The sequence below is a fragment of the Oncorhynchus kisutch genome, linkage group LG20 (genome assembly GCF_002021735.2).
Source record: "Oncorhynchus kisutch isolate 150728-3 linkage group LG20, Okis_V2, whole genome shotgun sequence".
Taxonomy (NCBI): Eukaryota; Metazoa; Chordata; class Actinopteri; order Salmoniformes; family Salmonidae; genus Oncorhynchus; species Oncorhynchus kisutch.
The window spans coordinates 10,047,351-10,058,954 of NC_034193.2; positions in this window are offsets into that span (position 1 = coordinate 10,047,351).

Here is an 11,604-nt window from a genome sequence, read left to right on the forward strand (position 1 = left end):
TGGAGACTCTTACTTCCCTCACTAGCTTTAAGCACCAGCTGTCAGAGCAGCTCACATATCATTGCACCTGTACATAGCTCATTTGTAAATAGCCCATCCAATCTACCTCATCGCCATACTGTATTTATTTATTTATCTTGCTCCTTTGCACCCCAGTATCTCAACTTGCACATTCATCCTCTGCATATCCTACCATTCCAGTGTTTAATTGCTATATTGTAATTACTTTGCCACCATGGCTATTTATTGCCTTACCTCCCTTATCCTACCTCATTTGCACATGCTGTATATAGACTTTACTGTATTATTGACTGTGTGTTTTGTTTATTCCATGTGTAACTGTGTTGTTGTATGTGTCGAACTGCTTTGCTTTATCTTGGCCAGGTTGCAGTTGTAAATGAGAACTTGTTCTCAACTAGCCTACCTGGTTAAATAAAGATGTTCTCAACTAGCCTACCTGGTTAAATAAAGATGTTCTCAACTAGCCTACCTGGTTAAATAAAGGTGTTCTCAACTAGCCTACCTGGTTAAATAAAGGTGTTCTCAACTAGCCTACCTGGTTAAATAAAGGTGCTCTCAACTAGCCTACCTGGTTAAATAAAGGTGTTCTCAACTAGCCTACCTGGTTAAATAAAGGTGTTCTCAACTAGCCTACCTGGTTAAATAAAGGTGTTCTCAACTAGCCTACCTGGTTAAATAAAGGTGAAATAAAATAATTCTGACATGCTGCAGGTGGGCCTAGAGACATACCTGGTCCCACCTAACACACACACAGGGCATAGGGACCAGAGGACTCGACAACCAAGAAGTGAAGAAGATCCACTGACCACACACACACACACAACTCTGGTCCAACCCCATTAGTTAAGCTGGACACAGGCCACCAACTTGTCTGTCTTCGGTACACATACACACACACACACACACAATCAGTTTGCGCGTGGAAAACCAGTCAAATAATACCCATGATCCAAGTTGACTTAAAGGGTTTGAATGCTTATGTAAATTATTTACCTTTATTTATTTAACCAGGTAGGCAAGTTGAGAACAAGTTCTCATTTACAATTGCGACCTGGCCAAGATAAAGCAAAGCAGTTCGACAGATAAAACGACACAGAGTTACACATGGAGTAAAAACAAACATACAGTCAATAATGCAGTATAAACAAGTCTATATACAATGTGAGCAAATGAGGTGAGAAGGGAGGTAAAGGCAAAAAAGGCCATGATGGCAAAGTAAATACAATATAGCAAGTAAAATACTGGAATGGTAGTTTTGCAATGGAAGAATGTGCAAAGTAGAAATAAAAAAAATAATGGGGTGCAAAGGAGCAAAATAAATAAATTAATTAAAATTAAATACAGTTGGGAAAGAGGTAGTTGTTTGGGCTAAATTATAGGTGGGCTATGTACAGGTGCAGTAATCTGTGAGCTGCTCTGACAGTTGGTGCTTAAAGCTAGTGAGGGAGATAAGTGTTTCCAGTTTCAGAGATTTTTGTAGTTCGTTCCAGTCATTGGCAGCAGAGAACTGGAAGGAGAGGCGGCCAAAGAAAGAATTGGTTTTGGGGGTGACTAGAGAGATATACCTGCTGGAGCGTGTGCTACAGGTGGGAGATGCTATGGTGACCAGCGAGCTGAGATAAGGGGGGACTTTACCTAGCAGGGTCTTGTAGATGACATGGAGCCAGTGGGTTTGTCGACGAGTATGAAGCGAGGGCCAGCCAACGAGAGCGTACAGGTCGCAATGGTGGGTAGTATATGGGGCTTTGGTGATAAAACGGATTGCACTGTGATAGACTGCATCCAATTTGTTGAGTAGGGTATTGGAGGCTATTTTGTAAATGACATCGCCAAAGTCGAGGATTGGTAGGATGGTCAGTTTTACAAGGGTATGTTTGGCAGCATGAGTGAAGGATGCTTTGTTGCGAAATAGGAACACAATTCTAGATTTAACTTTGGATTGGAGATGTTTGATATGGGTCTGGAAGGAGAGTTTACAGTCTAACCAGACACCTAAGTATTTGTAGTTGTCCACGTATTCTAAGTCAGAGCCGTCCAGAGTAGGGATGTTGGACAGGCGGGTAGGTGCAGGTAGCGATCGGTTGAAGAGCATGCATTTAGTTTTACTTGTATTTAAGAGCAATTGGAGGCCACGGAAGGAGAGTTGTATGGCATTGAAGCTTGCCTGGAGGGTTGTTAACACAGTGTCCAAAGAAGGGCCGGAAGTATACAGAATGGTGTCGTCTGCGTAGAGGTGGATCAGGGACTCACCAGCAGCAAGAGCGACCTCATTGATGTATACAGAGAAGAGAGTCGGTCCAAGAATTGAACCCCGTGGCACCCCCATAGAGACTGCCAGAGGTCCGGACAGCAGACCCTCCGATTTGACACACTGAACTCTATCAGAGTTAATATAAATGTGATATGTCCGTTTTTTTTTATCAGGAAAAGATGTGGAACAATTTCAAAAAATCGGTTTTCGCTTTGTAATTATGTGTAGATTGATGAGAGGGGGAAATGATTTAATCACATTTTAGAATAAGGCTGTAACATAACAAAATGTAGAAAAAGTCAAGGGGCCTGAATACTTTCCGAATGTACCGTATGTGTTTTGATGACGTTGTTTACTCCATAATTAGTTCATAGGCCTTGTAATATATAGGCTTAAGGCCAAAACAATCAGAAGACACAGTGGTAGAATAAATTCAACCACACATTTGTTTCATTATAAACCGGAGAGCCACATCTGTCTGGTGAAATCCACAAAACGTATCAAACATAACAAAGAGTTACAGCAAGCAAGGTTCTTCTTTTAAACCTTTATTTAATTAAATCTGTTATTTTATTTTTATTGCAGCTAAACCTTTTACTTAACTTTAATTAACCTTAGTTAATTATCCTAACCAAATCAAATTGTATTGGTCACATACATACGGTTAGCAGATGTCAGGCCTGTAATTAGGGTTGCAAAATTCCCAGATAAAAAAATGAATTCTGTTTGTAGGTGTCACGAACCTCGCTGAAGAGGGTGCCTCTTCCTGTTCGGGCGGGGCTCGGCGGTCGTCGTCACCGGCCTATTAGCTGCCATCGATTCTTTTTCCGTTTGTGTTTGTTATTGGTTAATTGGGTACACCTGTTTTGTATTAGGGTTTGTTTGTTGGGTATTTAAGGGCACTAGGCCTGCTGGGTATTTTGTGCGGGCTTGTTAATTGTTACTCTGTGTTTGATGGTGTATTTGCTTTTCGTATCTTTATTTATCCGGTCTATTTTGTCCTGTTGTTTTTGGACTGGCAACTTATACGCCCTGTGTGTTGGCGTCATCGTTTTGGTTGCACCGGTGAATACATTTTGATAAACGACAGAACCCTGCTCTCTGCGCCTGATTCCACCCACCACTCATAGTTATTCGTAACAGAAGCACGCACCAAAAGAAATGGAGTCAGCAGGAGCAGCGACCACCCCTCTCCCCACTATGGAGGAGCGCGTCCATCACCACACAGCTGTTCTCCATCGGATTGGTACGGCGATGGATCAGATGATGGAGAGGATGGAACGATGGGAAAGGAGTGGTTTACCAACGTCTATCTCAGCTCTCCCACTGCCGACACCACCTACACCACCTACATCGTCCTCTGGGTCCGGTGCACTGCGACTCTCCCCCCCGAGGGAGTACGAAGGAGCGGCGGCTGGGTGCCAGGGATTTTTGCTCCAGCTAGAGCTCTACCTGGCTACCGTGCGTCCGGCTCCCTCGGGTGAGGAGAGTATGAGCCTCCTCGTCTCCTGTTTAACGGGCAGGGCCCTGGACTGGGCTGACGCGGTCTGGAACAGTCCAGACTCGGCTCGGGACAACTACCTGGAGTTCACCCGCCGTTTCAGAGCTGTGTTCGATCATCCACCAGAGGGTAAAGCGGCGGGTGAGCAACTGTTCCACCTCAGACAGGAGATGAGGAGTGCGCAGGACTTCGCGTTGGAGTTTAGGACCCTAGCTGCTGGTGCTGGGTGGAATGACAGGGCCCTGATGGATCATTACCGGTGTAGTCTCCGGGAGGACGTCCGCCGGGAGCTAGCTTGCAGAGACACAACTCTCTCCCTGGATGAACTTATAGACATGTCTATTCGATTGGACAACCTGCTAGCTGCCCGCGGGCGTTCGGAAGGGGTCCTGTTAATTCCACCTTCCAGCTCTCCCACTCTCACTCCGATGGAGTTGGGAGGAGCTGCATCTAGGGGAACCAGAGGGGGCTCCTCCTGCTCCTATTGTGGACGTAGAGGACACACTTCGGACCGGTGTTGGAAGAGTCCCTCTGGGAGTCGAGATGGTCGGCGGAACACTCCTCGGCCACCCCAGGTGAGTAAGCACCAAACTCACTCAGAGCTCCTTGTTGGTCACATGTTTTTGTTAATTTTTTTCCCTGCGTTTTTCCCCTCTCTTCAGCATAAGGCATTAGTCGATTCAGGCGCAGCTGGGAGTTTTATGGATCGTGGACTCGCCCGTAAATTGGGTATTCCGTTAGTGCAGATAGACCCACCTGTCCCTGTGCACTCCTTAGATAGCCGACCGTTAGGGTCAGGGCTGGTCAGGGAGGCCACGATTCCGCTGGACATGGTAACGCAGGGGAATCATAGGGAGAGGATCAGTTTCTACCTTATTGATTCACCTGGGTTCCCGGTGGTGTTGGGGGTTCCCTGGCTGGCTATTCACAATCCCGTTATTTCCTGGAAACAGGGGGCTCTTAAGGGGTGGTCAGACGAGTGTTCGGAGAGGTGTATAGGAGTTTCCATCGGTGCCACGACGGTGGAGAGTCCAGACCAGGTTTCCACCGTGCGCATTCCCCCAGAATATGCCGATTTGGCTATCGCTTTTAGTAAGAAGAAAGCGACCAAATTACCACCTCATCGACGGTGGGATTGCGTGATAAACCTCCAGGAGAACGCTGCACTTCCCCGGAGTCATGTGTACCCACTGTCACAGGAGGAGACGTTGGCTATGGAAACATATGTCACGGAAGCTCTGAGACAGGGGTACATTCGGCCCTCCGTGTCACCCGTCTCCTCGAGTTTCTTTTTTGTGAGGAAAAAGGAGGGAGGTCTGCGTCCGTGCATTGATTATCGAGGTCTCAATTCGATCACAGTGGGTTTTAGTTATCCGCTACCTCTCATCGCTACGGCGGTGGAATCATTCCACGGAGCGTGTTTCTTCACAAAACTGGACCTCGGGAGCGCGTATAATCGTATAATGCGTATTCGGGGAGGAGACGAGTGGAAAACAGCGTTTAGTACCACATCAGGCCACTATGAGTACCGCGTCATGCCGTATGGGTATGAAGAATGCTCCAGCCGTCTTCCAATCCTTTGTAGATGAGATTCTCAGGGACTTGCACGGGCAGGGTGTGGTAGTCTATATTGATGACATCTTGATTTATTCTGCCACACGCACCGCGCATGTTTCCTTGGTGCGCAAGGTTCTTGGGCGACTGCTGGAGCATGACCTATACGTCAAGGCTGAGAAATGTGTGTTCTCCAAACCAGCCGTTTCCTTCCTGGGTTATCGCATTTCCAGCTCGGGGATGATGATGGAGTGTGACCGCGTTAATGCCATGCGTAATTGGCCGACTCCGACCACGGTAAAGGAGGTGCAGTGGTTTTTAGGGTTTGCCAATTACTACCGGAGGTTTATCCGGGGTTTTGGCCAAGTAGCGGCGCCCATTACCTCACTGCTGAAGGGGGGACCGGTGCGTCTGCGTTGGTCAGCAGAGGCTGATGGAGCCTTCAACCAGTTGAAGGTACTGTTCACTGGAGCTCCCGTGTTGGCGCATCCGGACCCTTCATTAGCATTCATAGTGGAGGTGGATGCGTCCGAGGCTGGGGTTGGGGCCGTGCTGTCTCAGCGTTCGGGCACGCCACCGAAGCTCCGTCCCTGCGCTTTCTTTTCTAAGAAGCTGGGTCCGGCGGAGCGGAACTATGATGTGGGGGATCGGGAGTTACTAGCTATGGTAAAGGCCCTGAAGGTGTGGAGACACTGGCTAGAGGGAGCTAAACATCCTTTTCTCATCTGGACTGACCACCATAATCTGGAGTATATTCGAGAAGCGAGGAGACTGAATCCGCGTCAGGCTAGGTGGGCCATGTTTTTTACACGTTTTAGATTTACAATCTCTTACAGACCAGGTTCCCTCAACACTAAGGCCGACGCACTGTCCCGTCTCTATGACACCGAAGACCGGTCCATCGAACCCACTCCCATCCTTCCAGCCTCTCGGCTGGTGGCCCCAGTGGTATGGGAGGTGGACGCGGACATCGAGCGGGCATTGAGGGTTGAACCTGCGCCTATACAGTGTCCGACTGGTAGAAGTTACGTACCGCTTGGTGTCCGTGATAAATTGATTCGGTGGGCTCACACACTACCATCTGCGGGTCATCCAGGGATTGATAGGACGGTGCGGGGTCTTAGGGGGAAATACTGGTGGCCTACTTTAGCTAGGGATGTGAGGATCTATGTCTCCTCCTGTTCGGTATGCGCCCAGAGTAAGGCTCCTAGGCACCTTCCTAGAGGGAAGTTACAGCCCCTCCCGGTTCCACAACGGCCATGGTCCCATCTCTCGGTGGATTTCCTTACTGATCTTCCTCCATCTCAGGGAAACACTACCGGTCTGGTCGTTGTGGATCGGTTCTCTAAGTCCTACCATCTCCTCCCATTGCCTGGTCTTCCTACGGCCCTACAGACTGCAGAGGCTCTATTTACCCACGTCTTCCGGCACTATGGGGTTCCAGAGGATATAGTCTCCGATCGGGGTTCCCAGTTCACGTCCCGGGTTTGGAAGGCGTTTATGGAGCATCTGGGGATCTCGGTCAGCCTTACCTCTGGTTATCACTCCGAAAGTAATGGGCAGGTGGAGAGATTAAACCAGGAAGTGGGTAGGTTTCTGAGGTCGTATTGCCAGGATCGGCCAGGAGAATGGGCGAGGTACGTCCCGTGGGCAGAATTGGCCCAGAACTCTCTTCGGCATTCGTCCACAAATATGTCGCCATTTGAATGCGTACTGGGCTACCAGCCGGTCCTGGCTCCGTGGCATCAGAGTCAGACCGAGGCTCCTGCGGTGGAGGAGTGGGTACAGCGTTCTAGAGAGACCTGGCAGGCAGTCCAGGCTTCTCTCAGGCAGGCCAGTGAACGGCAGAAGAGAGTCGCTGACCGCCACCGCAGTGAGGCCCAGGTGTTCGCACCAGGGGACAGGGTCTGGCTCTCGACCCGAAACCTGCCCCTCCGCCTGCCCTGCCGGAAGCTGGGGCCGCAGTGTGTGGGGCCATTTAAAGTCCTGAGGAGGATAAACGAGGTTTGTTATAGATTGCAACTTCCCTCTTATTATCGCATTAACCCCTCGTTTCATGTGTCTCTCCTCAGGCCGGTGGTAGCTGGTCCCCTACAAGACAATGAGGTACCGGAGGTCCCTCCACTCCCTCTGGACATCGAGGGGTCCCCGGCGTACAAAGTACGAGCTATTCTGGACTCGAGACGCCGGGTGAGGGGCCTGCAGTACCTCGTGGACTGGGAGGGGTACGGTCCGGAGGAGAGGTGCTGGGTACCGGGGAGGGACATTTTAGATCCTTCCCTCTTGAGGGATTTCCACCGCCTTCACCCGGATCGCCCCGCGCCTCGTCCTCCGGGTCGTCCTCGAGGCCGGGGTCGGCGCGCTGCGGGAGCCGCGCGTCAGGGGGGTGGGTACTGTCACGAACCTCGCTGAAGAGGGTGCCTCTTCCTGTTCGGGCGGGGCTCGGCGGTCGTCGTCACCGGCCTATTAGCTGCCATCGATTCTTTTTCCGTTTGTGTTTGTTATTGGTTAATTGGGTACACCTGTTTTGTATTAGGGTTTGTTTGTTGGGTATTTAAGGGCACTAGGCCTGCTGGGTATTTTGTGCGGGCTTGTTAATTGTTACTCTGTGTTTGATGGTGTATTTGCTTTTCGTATCTTTATTTATCCGGTCTATTTTGTCCTGTTGTTTTTGGACTGGCAACTTATACGCCCTGTGTGTTGGCGTCATCGTTTTGGTTGCACCGGTGAATAAATTTTGATAAACGACAGAACCCTGCTCTCTGCGCCTGATTCCACCCACCACTCATAGTTATTCGTAACAGTAGGGGTTTCAGGAATCTTCCGAATGTGATTTCTGGAAAACTTGGAAAGTGTATCAAGATTTTGCAACCCTACTTCAAGTTAAAAAAAAAAATTGCCACATGCATCGAATACAAGAGATGTGGACCTTACAGTGAAATGCTTACTTAAATACCTGAAAGTCACATTATGCAGGCTTGCAAAGTGATATGTTATTCCTATTGGAATCCAGCCAGAAATAGGATATACAACAGTTGGAAATTCTATTCACCTGCAACCTGCATTCATAATGACTGCCACGGTTCAGAACAGTGTGAGGAGACGACCTAATCCATTTCAACTAGAATAACCATTTTAGTAAGGGTGCAAAAAAACCTAAATGATTAGTTTAGGCATTTTTTATTGATCTTTGTGCAGCATAACATTAATTAATAAATCACTTGATGTTCTGGCAAAAACACAGATTTTTAGAAACAATTCACAAACATCAACATGCAGTAGAGCATAATGTTGTTGATTTGACTTCTCATTTAGTTTGGAGTCCGTTTAAGTAATAATGACTTTTCATTGAACTTACTAAGTATTTCAGTTAAACATGCAGATGGTCTTACAGTGTTAAAACAACACTCTCCCCCAAAATACTGTGTTATGGAATAAAACTAAAAAGTGTAGCAGCATCATCTGTAATAGTTTTAAAGTCTGAATAACCCATGGTGTTAGGGAACCAACGCTCTAGGAGTGTTAGTTGGTCAACACTTTGAACAGTGTTTATTTAATAACACTATTTTGATGGGTCACATATACACATTAAGTGTTACATTTAACACTGTAGATGTAAAAATGTTGATTTGAAAAATGCTATTTAGGGTTAAAGTTATGGTTAGGTTTTATGACTTTGTTGTTGTGCCAGCTAGTGACCACTCTGCAGAGCTGCCTCCACATACATGAGTCATCCAAATAAATGTCAACCTGCGAGCTACAGTATGTACTGTGATGTCTGAAATATGCATTATTTGTATAGATAATAATTAAATACAAGACAACAAGCTCTATATGATAGAAGTAACATTATAACGACTGGTTATTTCCAAAAGTGTATTTCTACATAAATCAATAACGATATTCATAACAAGATTCCCATTTAGAATATCACATCAATTATACAAACCAAGCTTAGTGGTAAATCACTGCTTGTGAGTTTTGCAGAATAATACAACACATCAAATGACACAGGGCCTTCAGAAAGTATTCACACCCCTTGACTTTGTCCACATTTTGTTGTGTTAAAGCCTGAATTGAAAATAGATTCAACTGAGATGTTTGGGTCACTGGTCCACACACAATAGCCCATAATGTCCAAGTGGAATTAGGTTTTTCAAAAGTTTTACAAATAATTAAAAAAATAAAAATCTTAAATGTCTTGAGTAAAAAAGTGTTCAACCCCTTTGATATGACAAGTCTAAATCAGTTCATGAGTAAACATTTGCTTAACAAATCACATAATACATTGCATGGACTCACTCTGTGTGCAATAATAGTGTTTTAACATGATTTTTTAATGACTACCTCATCTCTGTACCCCACACATACAATTATCTGTAAGGTCTCTCGGACGAGCAGGGAATTTCAAACACAGATCCAAGGACAAAGACCAGAGAGGTTTTCCAAATGCCTTGTAAAGGGAACCTATTGGTAGATGGGTAAAACAAAAAGCAGACATTGAATATCCCTTTGAGCTTGGTGGAGTTACTAACTTGACTTTGGATGGTGTATCAATACATCCTGTCACTACAAAGATACAGGTGTCCTTCCTAACTCAGTTGTCAGACAGGAAGGAAGCCGCTCATGAATTTCACAATGAGGCCAAAAGTGACTTTAAAACAGTTACAGAGTTTAATGGCTGTGATAGGAGAACACTGAGGATGGATCAAACACATTGTAGTTACTCCACAATACTAACCTTGACTAGTTTGATGGGGCGGCAGGTTGCCTAGTGGTTAGAGTGTTGTGCCATTAACCAATAGGTTCCTGGATTGAATCCCTGAGCTGACAAGGTAAAAGCCTGTTGTTCTGCACCTGAACAAGGCAGTTAACCCACTGTTCCCCGGTAGACTGTCATTGTAAATAAGAATTTGTTCATAACTGACCTGTCTAGTTAAATAAAGGTAAATAAATAATAATAATTGACAGAGTGAAAAGGAAGCCTGTACAGAATAAAAATATTCCAAAACATGCATCATGTTTGAAACAAGGCACTATTGTAGTACTGCAAAAAACATGGCAAAGTAATTCAGTTTTTGTCCTGAATACAAAGTGTTATTTTTTAGGCAAATCCAATACACTAGATGCTGGGAGATGAATTCACCTTTCAACTGGACAATAAACCATGGCCAAATCTACACTAGAGTTGCCAAGAAGACAGTCAATCTATGGCAAGATCTGAAAATGGTTCTCTAGCTATGATCAACAGCCAATTTGACAGAGCTTGAAGAATTTAGAAAAGAATAATGGGAACATTTTGAACAATCCAAATGTGGAAAGCTCTTAGAGACGTACCCAGACAGACTCACAGCGGTAATCAATGCAGACGGAACTTCTACAAAGTATTGACTTAGAGATGTACCCAGAAAGACTCACAGCTGTAATCAATGCAGAAGGAGCTTCTACAAAGTATTGACTTAGAGACGTACCCAGACAGATTCACAGCTGTAATCAATGCAAAAGGAGCTTCCACAAATTATTTATTGACTTAGGAGTTTGACTACTTATGTTAGGGCTGTTGACCGGGGTAGGGGTAGCCAGGTGGAAACCATAGCCAGCCGTAGAAAAATGCTTATTGAAATTCTCAATTATTGAGGATTTATCGGTAGTGACAGTGGTTCCTATCCTCAGCACAGTGGCAGCTGGGAGGAGGTGCTCTTATTCTCCATGGACTTTACAGTGTCCCTGAACTTTTTTGAGTTTGTACTACAGGATGCAAATTTCTGTTTGAAAAAGCTAACCTTAGCTTTCCTAACTATTTGTGTATATTGGTTGCTATCTTCCCTGAAAAGTTGCATATCACAGGGACTATTCGATGCTAATGCAGAATGCCGCAGGATGTTTTTGTGCTGGTCAAGGGCAGACAGGTCTGGAGTGAACCAAGGGCTATATCTGTTCCTGGTTCAAATTTTCTTTGAACGGAGCATGCTTATTTAAGATGGTGAGGAAGTTTTAAAGAATAGCCAGGCATCCTCTACTGACGGGATGAGGTCAATGTCATTCCAGGATATCGGCCAGGCCGATTAGAAAGGCCTGCTCGCAGAAGTGTTTTATGGAGCATTTGACAGTGATGAGGGGTGGTCATTTGACCACAGACCCATTACGGATGCAGGCAATCAGGCAGTGATTGCTGAGATCTTGGTTGAAAACAGCAGAGGTGTATTTGGAGGGCGAGTTAGTTAGGATGATATGGTCGCCAGGTCGCAATTGTAAATGAGAACTTGTTCTCAACTTG